Here is a 12,258-nt window from a genome sequence, read left to right as displayed (position 1 = left end):
GCAAATATGGTAAGACGTATGGTACACTGAGAAAAATGTGGAGTGAAATTTACTTAGAAAAAGCTAGGCAACAATTTCCACACAGAATTTCTTAGTAAATTTGACACAGTAAATTCTCAAGTAAACAATACTTACAATGTAAGAACGGTTTCTATCAAAGGCACTCAAGTAAACTTAACTAGCAAGTAGTAAAATGTACTAAGCAATCATGAATACAATTTAGTGATAAACTAGTAAAACTTACTAAGGAATAGTGTGTAACATTTAGTGAAAAACTAGTAAAACTTACTAAGGAATAGTGTGTAACATTTAGTGAAAAACTAGTAAAACTTACTAAGGAATAGTGTGTAAAATTTAGTGAAAAACTAGTAAAACTTACTAAGGAATAGTGTGTAAAATTTAGTGAAAAACTAGTAAAACTTACTAAGGAATAGTGTGTAAAATTTAGTGAAAAACTAGTAAAACTTACTAAGGAATAGTAATTAAAATGTCACATATACAGAAAATTGCAAGTAAATTTTGCTTAAGTGCTTTAGATAGAAACTATTCTTAAATTGTAAATACAATTTACTGACAATATCGTGTGGAAATTGTTGCCTAGCTTTTTCTAAGTAAATATTACTCCACATTTGACCCCCTTTGCATCTAATAGCAAAACTAATGTAACAGTTATTAGCTTTTCAGTTTTTATACTTTAGGGATATTTATATAAAATCAACTTAAAAGGTCCTAAGATAAGGCTACAAAACATGAAACAGATACTTTTAAATAACAGCACCTTTATTGTGTTTACTACACTGGTGCAAAGATTAAAGCAACAGCTTACAATCACTCCAACACAGTACACTGAGATAAAACATCTAAAATTGGCAGTTAAAAAACATTAAACGCTTGATGAAAATGTGTACAGATCAACTGCAGAGCATCTTTTATAACATGTCCAATCAAATTAGCAAAGTATCACTTCAAAGTGCAATAGTTTAGCAAGAGACATAAGTGCACTTATAACTTCCTAATTGTATTGTATGCTTGCACAGGCTAAATACAATTAATTATTTCAACATCAGTATGATAATATGGATATACATTTCCTCTCATGCAGGCGTAGAACGGAAGTGCTAGTTGGGCATTGGCTGTAGTCTTTGTGGTGTCTTAGTTTTAAAATCGCAAAAGCGACCCTGCAATGCTTCCTCACCCCAAGTTTGGGAACCATTATAACCACTCCTTCCAGAAAAATGTTTTTTTTGTGATTGTTGTGGGCAAAAATCCTTGATTATGCGGCACGTTTTCTTAAAAATTGCGATGGAATATGCGGGATATTTATGCAATTTTATGCGATGAAATTGCAGGAACTTGCAAAAACTGCGGTTTGATGAAAAGAGAAAACACCCCTGTTTTTGAGGATGTTCACATCGGCGTAATTACGTCACTTCATAACATTCCCATGGCAACAGGGGAAATGGCTGCTCTTGTGTGAAATAAACGCAACATTTTTCAACTTTTTGGCTAAGATATTTGTGACTTTTTTGCAACGAAATTGCGGGGATTATGAAATCATGCAAGCCCTCCATATTTTGCACGGAAATCTGCAATTAATGCAGCGTATTTGAAAAAATGCATAAATATGCGGACTTTGACTGATTATGCATTGAATTATGCGATCGCATAATCGCGTTTTGCTGGAGGGACTGTATAACAATATACATACACGGCTCTTGGAAAACATGCTTCAACAGTAATAATGCATATCAATGAATTAACAAGTGGTTAACTTGAGATGGATAGCTGCTTCTAAAACCATTTTGCTCTGCTAAACACCATAATTATGAACTGCAGGTTAAACAATACAGTAAGGTCAGAAACATGCGCAAATTCAGTCATCTTAGAAGTTTGTTGTGTAGAGACTGTACTTTGGGAGAGATCTTCAGGACATCCAGCTCCAGAAAGAGCTTCTGAAACACTTCGAATGTGTATTTCATCTTTGGTGGGTAACTTAAGTTCATTGCATAGACAAAGCCCATGAGCAGAAGGCAAGCCTTTGCCACATATCTGCAATCATCAAGCACCTCAGTTCCCTCGATGATGATGGACACATCTGCAGGGGTGTGGTCCTCACCTGCTGAACTTTCACGGAGGACAAAGATCTTCATGACATGCCCAGCATACTCCTCTTTGATAGCTTCTCTGCTAAAATCCTGTCAAAACATGTGAATCTGTGCTTAGATGCAACATACGTATAATATGTTTTTTTTTAAAGTTCCTGAATATGGTGATGCACAGGGTTAGTAAGTAAGTAAGTGCCAATTTAATGTAATTTAATTTTAGTCTACATATGATGCAACAGAAATAAGCTCCGAATTAGTTTAATGTTGAATAATATGGATTATAATGATAATTTCTTTCTACACAGATAGACAAGTTATTATGTAGGGAATTTATTATTTATTGGTTGAAGTATGACTAAGTATGAAGGCAGCTTGGTTAATACAATATCTGCTTTGTTCCAAGCATGAAATAAAAACAAATAAGTATACTGTATTCAGTGTAGCAGAAATAACATCGGCTTTGGGTTTGACAGGCTTAAATCTTCTATTCTAATGAAAAATTAAATTTTAATGATTTAAAATAATTAAATGCTGAAATAATTGAATGAATGTAATGCCCTAACATTTGTTAGCCTAAACTTTGCTAGTCCTATAAACATATTTGTCCCCCACATAGTTGCATGAATTAGTTACAAGTAGAGATATTAATTTACAAATGTTAAGATTATATTACTAAACTGAAGAACAAACGCATGCGTGTGGACACAATCATTTATCAAGTATCAAAAACAAATTGTCAAAATGTACCTGATAGTCTTTGATGAGTTCCTCTCCAGACTCTCCAAGGTACTCCATCAGGCAGCGGATGATGGCATCCCTTCTGCTTCCACGTGTTGCTGTTTAACACAGAGACATGTGGAATGTTATAAAAGAGAACACTACATAACTGTGAACTCACTCATGTATATTAAAGCCAGACTGATTTATCAGTATCCACGCATAAGTTTTCTGATCTATTCCAAAATGAACATTTGATAAGTAAACTTTGACGTCATGTCATTATTAATCCTGTACAACAGAGGGATCTGTGCTGCTGCTCTATGTAAAGTTAACAAAAAAGGACGAATAAAATGCAGCTTGTCAAGAAATGTAACAGCCACCTCAAAAATGGTTAAAACTAGAAACCAGCACAAAAATGAAAATTGTTAACATAAGCCATGTATACAGTACAAATAGTCACCAAAGAAAATTTAGAAGGGCGAGGCGCTGCAACTCAGTCAATTCCGGTATGTGTCACATGTTTGTCCACGGCCCCACCTCTTTAAAAGAGCAGCGGCATAATCTGCTAGACCTAAATTCATTCCGCGAGGTTTAAGCATCAAGGACCTTTGAAAAAAGTATTTTAGCATGATTTTTAAACTAAGATTCGTTTAACAAATGGCAAACCTCCTTTAAGAAATAACTTAAATTTGTGTACGTAATGTAAGAGCATTACAGACAAAAAAAAAACTATGCTGAGATACATTTCTGGTTTCTGTGGCGGAGTTTCACACACTCAGTCAGTATGTAAAATAAAGCCACACTAGAGCACCGCTTACTGTGCTCCATGGCTGCAACACAACAAGCGCCTGGCCACTTCGGAAACCAAAACTTGCGCATGTAAAATTTGGAACCCATGATCAGATTTGAAACCAAAACCCAAGTAGGAATTGGTTCTCGATGCCCAGCCCTAGTTGTGAATCTAGCAGCACAGTGTGTGTTACAGTTTGTGTGAGTCCCAAAGCGAACAACAACTTCAAGTTCCCATGGTATGAAAATTTCACTTCATGAGTTTTTTTAACATTAATATGAGTTCCCCCAGCCTGCCTATGGCCCCCCAGTGGCTAGAAATGGTGATAGGTGTAAACCGAGCCCTGGGTATCCTGCTCTGCCTTTGAGAAAATGAAAGCTCAGATGGACCAATCAGGAATCTTCTCCTTATGATATATATTGATCATTAGGAGCAAGGTTACCTCCCCTTTCTCTTTTTATATAGACCACTAAAGGTCTATATAAAAGAGACTTCAGATACAGTATTAGGGGACCACTAAGATCTATATAAAAGAGACTTCAGATACAGTATTAGGGGACCACTAAGGTCTATATAAAAGAGACTTCAGATACAGTATTAGGGGACCACTAAGGCCTATATAAAAGAGACTTCAGATACAGTATTAGGGGACCACTAAGATCTATATAAAAGAGACTTTAGATACAGTATTAGGGGACCACTAAGGTCTATATAAAAGAGACGAAACCCACGTTAGAGGCAACATAAACATTGCTGCATGTCACGCTAGTAAACACTAATAACACGTTACACAGCAGGTAGCGTTAGCCTACCGTTAGCTACAGTAAACACTAATAACACGTTACACAGCAGGTAACGTTAGCCTACTGTTAGCCACAGTAGTAACTGGATTAAACACAGCTAAAAAGCTGACAGCCAAACGGTGTAGTGTGAATGTATTTCCAACAACGGGACGTCCAACAGTCTGCTGCTAAAGCTATGAGCTAACAGACACAAACTGGCACTATAGTCACTACTGTTGTCTGAAAAACAAAACATACGGGACATAATGTTGCGTTTACTGGTAAACTGGTAAACATTGTGACCGGCTTATAATGACCGACTGCTACCTGTTGTGGAGTTTTCCTCCCGTTACTCCTCTGTCCTCTGTGGCGTCCACATCTAGACACTAAGCTCCAGCGGTGCAGGGAACAACTCTGATTGGCTCACAGAGGCACGTGATCAGAGAGTGGTTTATGGGCGCTAGAGTGGCTTTGCAAAAACTTTGATAATGAGCGTTGTATGACGCATTTTAAATATCGCTCGAACATGCAAATTTGATCGTGGGAAGCCAAAATCGTGATCGTGATTAAAATTCGATTAATTGTGCAGCCCTATTATTTTGCAAATTTTTTGCATAAATGAAAAAAATAAAAACAGCACATAAACAGTCAACATACCTTCAATACTGAGATACACATCAAGTCTGGTACTGTTGATGTCTGTTGAGAAATAAAATATGAATCATGGTTTATTTTATTAGCTAGGCACATCAGCAATCTCAGAAATAATCTAATCAGGCTTATAGATAATTAAAGATTGGGTAATTAATTGAGCAAACTAAACATAGTACTGATACTTCATCTAATATACATAGCCAGACTGAATACAGCATTTTTATAATTAGTAAGGTAAAATTATTGGTTGATTACTTAGTCAGCTTACGTTAACTGTCATTAATGACCAATAACCACATCCAAGTAGACATTCCCATATGCATCTGTACACCAAATACACCTAGCAGACATACCTCACCACCATTATGTGTGTACTTTACTACGAAAAATTTAAATTAATATGAAGCTGGATAAAAACACTATTACACAGAATATTACAAGTTACTGTAGAAATATTTACAAATATCATATCACAAATAAAATAATTTATATAATGATCCCATTAAATAAGACTGTAAAGTAAGTTATCCACCACTAATATCTCCTCTCGTTGAACCTCCAGTGAAACTCCACGGACCGCATCACTCACACAAACTATAGCTAAGTTTTATAGATAGAGCAGCCAGACAAGACTGTTACATGTGTTGATTTTTTTTTTTTGTCGAGGTGACATAAATAAAGACACTGACTCTGTCGTGTTTCCACAGATACCAACAAGCGCGCATCTCACACTGCATTAAGAACAATATCCAACAAAAAATAAATAATAAATACACCGAACAAGCTTCGTGACGCACTGCTCATGGAAATATAGCGGTACTGTGGCTCAGTTAAGTAGAAGCATTTCAACAGATTTGAAAAATGATTATACCACTTAGCTAGCTGTGGTTTACCAATCCCCTGCATAAATGCGGGAGTGTGTGATTTGTCCAGCCCGGAGCGGACTGCTCCCCCCCCCATCTCCCAAAAGAAAACAACTTAACGGTAGCGTTACATCAGTGCCATATTTTACATTCAAAAGGCGAATTTGAAGCTCCAATTAAGCAACTTAAAGACATATTGTTTCTGCAACAAAGAGTAGTGATGTGTGCCACGTGCGAAACCGTGCCAAGTTCGCTAGCATGATAACAAGCTAGCTAACGTTAGCTGGCTAAACTGCTCAACTACGTTTTCGATACCAAAACACTGACTTAAGCTGACAAACAAACGGGGACATGAAATGTTAAACAGTCATATAAACATACTCACGTGGCTCCACATCCACGAATTCCCACTTCAAAATGGCTTATGAATTCCCAAACTGTCCTTTCTGCTCAAAAGTTGCTGTCCTCGTCCTGACCGGTCCTGACCTGTTGGTGTGTTACGTGAAGTAACGTGCGCAAAACCTTCTCTGACGTCACCAACGGAGCTTTCCAAACTTGCTCCCAGTTGCAAGTAAATTTCAATTGATTATGGCAGGTAATACATTCAACACAATAGTTAAGTAAATATTACTTGGTGTTTTAATTAAAATTTACATATAAAAATGACGATACAAAATTATATATAAATACCAAGTAACACATTAAATAAAGCTAAACATTTTTAAGTAAAACCACTGAAATGATAATTTCTAGTAGAATTTAATTGTGTAATAAATGTAATATTTACAAGGCCAAACAATCATTTTTTTCAGTGTAAGTGTCGGACTTCAGCAGCGGTCCCTTCCTCCACAGACCCCAGCCTGCTGTGAGCTCCGTTAGGCTGGCAGCCCTGACAGAGCTCCAGGGGCCTCTAACTCCCCTCTTCCTGCTAGCTAAATGGCCCGTTGTTTGAGAGTGAGAGCGCGGTCAGCGAGCTTGTTACACCAGCAATCTCTTACCACATGTTACACACAATGTCACGCCACTTAACTATACAACATCTAAATGTCTTATAAAGCTAACAACGGTGTCCGATGTCAAGTTCATATTTGTGAAGTTTAGCTAGGTGTTTCGTTAGCTGCGACTGTCACTACAATCCTATCTATGTGTAGCTACAAATCACGGATAGTTAGCTTCATTTTTGGTCGTAATTCGAGTATATATACAGTTTGAATTTCGTCACGCCACTTACACAACATCTAACTAAATGTCTTATAAAGCTAACAACGGTGTCCGATTTCAAGTTAATGAATATTTGTGAGCTGTAAGGTTTTCGTTAGCTGCGACTGTCCCTACAATCCTATGTGTAGCTACAAATCACGGATAGTTAGCTTCATTTTTGGTCGTAATTCGAGTATATTTACAGTTTGAATTTCGTCACGCCACTTATACAACATCTAACTAAATGTTTTATAAAGCTAACAACAGTGTCCGATTTCAAGTTAATGAATATTTGTGAACTGTAAGGGTTTCATTAGCTGCGACTGTCCCTACAATCCTAGCTGTGTGTAGCTACAAATCACGGATAGTTAGGTTCATTTTCGGCGTAATTCCGAGTATATTTACAGTTTGAATTTCGTCACGCCAGTTATACCACATCTAACTAAATGTCAACAACGGTGTCCGATTTCAAGTTAATGAATGTTTGTCCAGGGTACAAGCGGCCAAAATGGGTTTCCTCAGGAGGGTGGCTGGCGTCTCCCTTAGAGATAGGGTGAGAAGCTCAGTCATCCGTGAGGAGCTCTGAGTAGAGCCGCTGCTCCTTTGCGTCGAAAGGAGCCAGTTGAGGTGGTTCGGGCATCTGGTAAGGATGCCCCCTGGGCGCCTCCCTAGGGAGGTGTTCCAGGCACGTCCAGCTGGGTGGAGGCCTCGGGGAAGACCCAGGACTAGGTGGAGGGATTATATCTCCAACCTGGCCTGGGGAACGCTCAGGATCCCCAGTCGGAGCTGGTTAATGTTGCTCGGGAAAGGGAAGTTTGGGGTCCCCTGCTGGAGCTGCTCCCCCCGCGACCCGACACCGGATAAGCGGACGAAGATGGATGGATGGATGGATGGATGGAATGTTTGTGAATTCCAGAGGAATTCTAAGAGGATGCTAGCTAGCTCCATCCAGCCGCAGGCTTTATCAATGAGACTCGCGGACAAGAGGCGTGTATTTCCCCAATCGTTTGTTTAAATAACTCAACACATTATAATTACACACATTAAAAGATTAACTGAAACCTGTGGTATGAGATTGCTGGTGTAACAAGCTTGCTGACCGCGCTCTCACTCACATACACCGGGCATTTAGCTAGCAGGAAGAGGGGAGTTTTAGGCCCTGGAGCTCTGTCAGAGCAGGGGCATTTAGTTGTCTATTACCCCAAGACACGGTGACTTTGAGCGGGTATGGAGTGCTGTGGGCTGCCAGTCGTGACGGAGCTCCAAGTACCTCATAGCAGGCCGAGGTGTGTGAAGGAAGGCAGGCTGGGAGGTGAGGCAGCAACACAGGCAGCACCGGCGCTGAACTCCGACACACAGTCGGACAAAATTTGCAGTTAGCCATCCATTTTTGTAAAAACGGCCCATATTTGAGCTTTACATAGTTGATTTCTTGCATAAAAAAGTTTCAGAAGTGAATTTTGTAATGGAATAGCAGAGATCTGCGTGACCTAGCTAGATTGAGAAGACTACCTGATCTCAGGTCAGTTGTGTAGCCGATGTAAATGTTGGGGCGTGACCGTTCTCTTAATACACCCATGGGCTGACAAAGGTTCCGGTTTTCAGGAGGTTGACGTCAACTTCCAGCTTTGTTGAGATTCGCCCGTTTTCAGCGGCAGTTTCAAAATATGAGATTTTCATAGTAAAGGGGTGTCAGTGGGACTTTGAGCTTCTATGTATGTCCTATTTACCCACCGAACTGTCGTTATTCAACTGAAATCAGTTTTGCATTCTATCACCCCTTTAACTACAAACCACACATACAGTAAGAGGCTTACACAGTTCTGGGCAGACATTAAAATAGTGTGTTTAGTTTGTTTCATTAATGAGCGAAGGTTATTGCTACCATTGTTGCCATTAATGTGATCTGATTGTAATCATGTATTGGTCCATATGTGATTATTAATCTGTTTCTGTAAATGTATCTTGATCACGATACTGTTGATTATGTTGTGTTGAGTAGCTTGGTAAAACTGTAATCACTACCTGCTAAATCACTCCTTTCACGGAGTTTAGTTACTGTCTGCAAGATAATCGCGGAAATCAGCTGTTAGCCACTGGAGTGGTTAGTGACCGCTTTCCCTCAGTAATACAAAAGTCTCAGAGTCTGTCCCAACTACACGTGTGGTCCAGACCTGAGTGGCTGAGGGGGATGGTCATTATCGATAAGTAAGATCAGAGTGCCTCTTTCTTTACACTCTCAATCTCACACAAACACACGCTAACACAGAAGCAAACATGCATAAGCAGTTTCTCCCTCACTCTCCTTTTTACTTTCCGCCTTTGTGTGCATGGCTAAGCGTGCGTGTTGCCTAACAACCCCCTCGGCCTCTTCAACCCCTCCTCGTGCACCCAGCACCACTACAGCCCTCTTGAGGCTAAATAGTTTTGTGCAGCTCACAGGAGTAGCCATTTTGGGGTTTTTGTGTTAAAAACTACATTTCGACAACGCCCCCTCCACTTTTACTCAGTCTTACACACACACACACACACACACACACACACACACACACACACACTCTCACACATGCACACACACACACACAGACACAGACGTGTCCATGACACATGCTGCTTTGTTTTTGCTTTGTTTTGGTTGTGATATTGTAAAAGGTATATAAGTTTATTATTGAAGGATTATTGATTAGCTACTGATAATTGTGACGTTAATAAATCTTATTATACTTAATTAGTAGTTGCTTGTGATTAATTGTGTACTTATTGTAATAATTGCTGGCTGAACAGGTCCGTGCTCAAAATCACCCCTTCCGTTGTTTCCTTTTAAAGGATTACCACAGAAATGAGACTGTTCCACAGTTTGATTATTGGTCCCTGACTTGCAGGGTGGTGCCCCGTTTTGATTGTTTGTCGATTTGATAAAGTTATTAATAACAATATTCATAACTTTATTAATATTGATAAAACATCTTTGATAATTTGCCAATGATCAAATCTGTACCCTACAAGTATCCTACATACCGCAGTCATTTAAAGTAGCTGTGATAAAACCTCTTCTGAAAAAACCCACCCACGATCCTGAGGTCTTAGCCAACTATAGACCTATATCTAACCTTCCCTTTCTCTCCAAGATCCTTGAGAAGGTAGTCGCCAATCAGTTATGTGATTTTCTACATAGCAACAGCTTATTTGAGGACTTTCAGTCAGGATTTAGAAAGCATCATAGCACAGAGACGGCACTGGTGAAAATTACTAACCACCTTCTAACTGCTCCAGACAAAGGACTTGTCTCCATACCTGTCTTACTAGATCTTAGTGCTGCATTGGACACTATTGACCATACAATCCTGTTACAGAGATTGGAACATTTAGTTGGCATTAAAGGAATTGCACTAAGCTGGTTTAAGTCCTATTTCTCTGACCGATCTCAATTTGTTAATGTTAACAATAAATCCTCCAGGTACGCTAAAGTTAGCCATGGCGTTCCACAATGCTTAGTGCTTGGACCAATTCTATTCTCCTTATATATGCTTCCTCTAGGCACTATTATTAGGAAACACTCAATTAACTTTCACTGTTATGCGGATGACACCCAATTATACTTATCAATCAAGCCAGACGAAACCAGTCAGTTAGCTAAACTTCAAGTATGCATTAAAGACATAAAATAATGGATGGCCTACAATTTTCTGATGTTAAACTCAAACAAAACTGAAGTTATTGTGCTGGGCCCTAAACACCTCCGAACCTCATTATCCGAAGATATAATTACTCTGGATGGCAATGCCCTGGCCTCCAGCACTACTGTCAGAAATCTAGGAGTTATTTTTGATCAGGATATATCCTTTAACGGCCACTTAAAACAAACCTCAAGAACAGCCTTTGTTCATCTTTGTAACATTGCCAAAATTAGGAACATCCTGTCTCAAAACGATGCTGAAAAACTAGTCCATGCGTTTGTTACTTCCAGGCTGGACTATTGTAATTCCCTGTTATTAGGATGCTCAAATAAAACCCTTAAGACTCTCCAGCTGATCCAGAATGCTGCAGCGCGTGTCCTGACAAAAACTAAGAAAAGAGATCATATTTCTTCTGTATTAGCTTCTCCGCATTGGCTTCCTGTAAAATCCAGGATTGAATTTAAAATCCTTCTTCTGACCTACAAAGCTCTAAATGGTCAAGCACCTTCATATCTTGAGGATCTCTTAGTACCTTACTGTCCCACTAGAGCACTGCGCTCCCAGAATGCAGAGTTACTGCAGTAGTTCCTAGAGTCTCTAAAAGTAGAATGGGAGCCAGAGCCTTCAGCTATCAGGCTCCTCTCCTGTGGAACCAGCTCCCAGTCTGGGTTCGGGGGGCAGACACCGTCACCACATTTAAGACTAAACTGAAAACCTCCTCTTTGATAAAGCCTATAGTTAGGGAGTGAGGAGTTGCAGTGTACGCCTAGACCGGCGGGGAAGGGTTTATAGCTGCAGACGCAGCACCCCTGCTTTTCTCTGCTTCTCTTTATAGTCATCAGATTTACCTATCATATAATCAATAATATAGTGAGAGTAGAGGGAGGCAGGCCAGTACAGCCCGATCCGGTTGGGAAGAGTTCTAGCCCGACCAGGCACCTCTCTTTAACCTGCCTCTCTTAGTCATGCTATTAGAATTCTAGACTGCCGGGGAAGTTCTTTCCTTCCTATGACACAAAGAGCTGCTCTCTCCTCTCTCTTTTCATTTGTTTCCTTTTATGTGCATCCTTGTCCCAGAAATGCTTGTTACTAACCTAGCTGTCCTAACCTAGTCCTTATGTTTCTTCTTCACCCAGAACATCGCCTTGGATTAGGGTGACACCAAGATCTGGGTCTTGGATGCAGCTGTCGCTGTGGACCTGCTACACCCTGCTACACTCTGCGATTCCCTGCAATGTCCGGCTGCGTCCTGCTGCGTCCCAGCTATGACATGAACTACTACGACTACCATTGTAATCACTGTTCCATTATCTCTATTGTGACTATTACGCCACTGTTCATCACACCCCCAACCGGCACCGTCAGACACCGCCTACCAAGAGTCTGGGTCTGCCAAGGTTTCTTCCTAAAAGGGAGTTTTTCCTCGCCACTGTTGCAATAGCCACTGCTAATGCTTGCTCTTGGGGG

At 39.8% G+C, this 12,258-nt stretch overlaps 1 protein-coding gene and 1 long non-coding RNA gene across 3 annotated transcripts in view; both read right to left on the bottom strand.

Moving 5' to 3' along the window:
* Nucleotides 1–12,258, bottom strand: part of klhl32 (kelch-like family member 32) — an 84,362-nt gene that overhangs the window by 37,312 nt on the left and 34,792 nt on the right. The gene's annotated exons all lie outside the window — the stretch shown is intronic.
* On the bottom strand, nt 2,930–6,455 carry LOC114556852 (uncharacterized). The gene is made up of 3 exons (XR_003692745.1): nt 6,300–6,455; nt 5,055–5,096; nt 2,930–2,941 (listed from the first exon to the last, which is right to left on the bottom strand). It is a non-coding gene; the product is annotated as an uncharacterized LOC114556852 (long non-coding RNA).

This window comes from Perca flavescens, chromosome 6 (genome assembly GCF_004354835.1).
Source record: "Perca flavescens isolate YP-PL-M2 chromosome 6, PFLA_1.0, whole genome shotgun sequence".
Taxonomy (NCBI): domain Eukaryota; kingdom Metazoa; phylum Chordata; class Actinopteri; order Perciformes; family Percidae; genus Perca; species Perca flavescens.
Note: the sequence above shows the minus strand (reverse complement) of the source record. Positions and strands in the feature narration are given on the sequence as shown.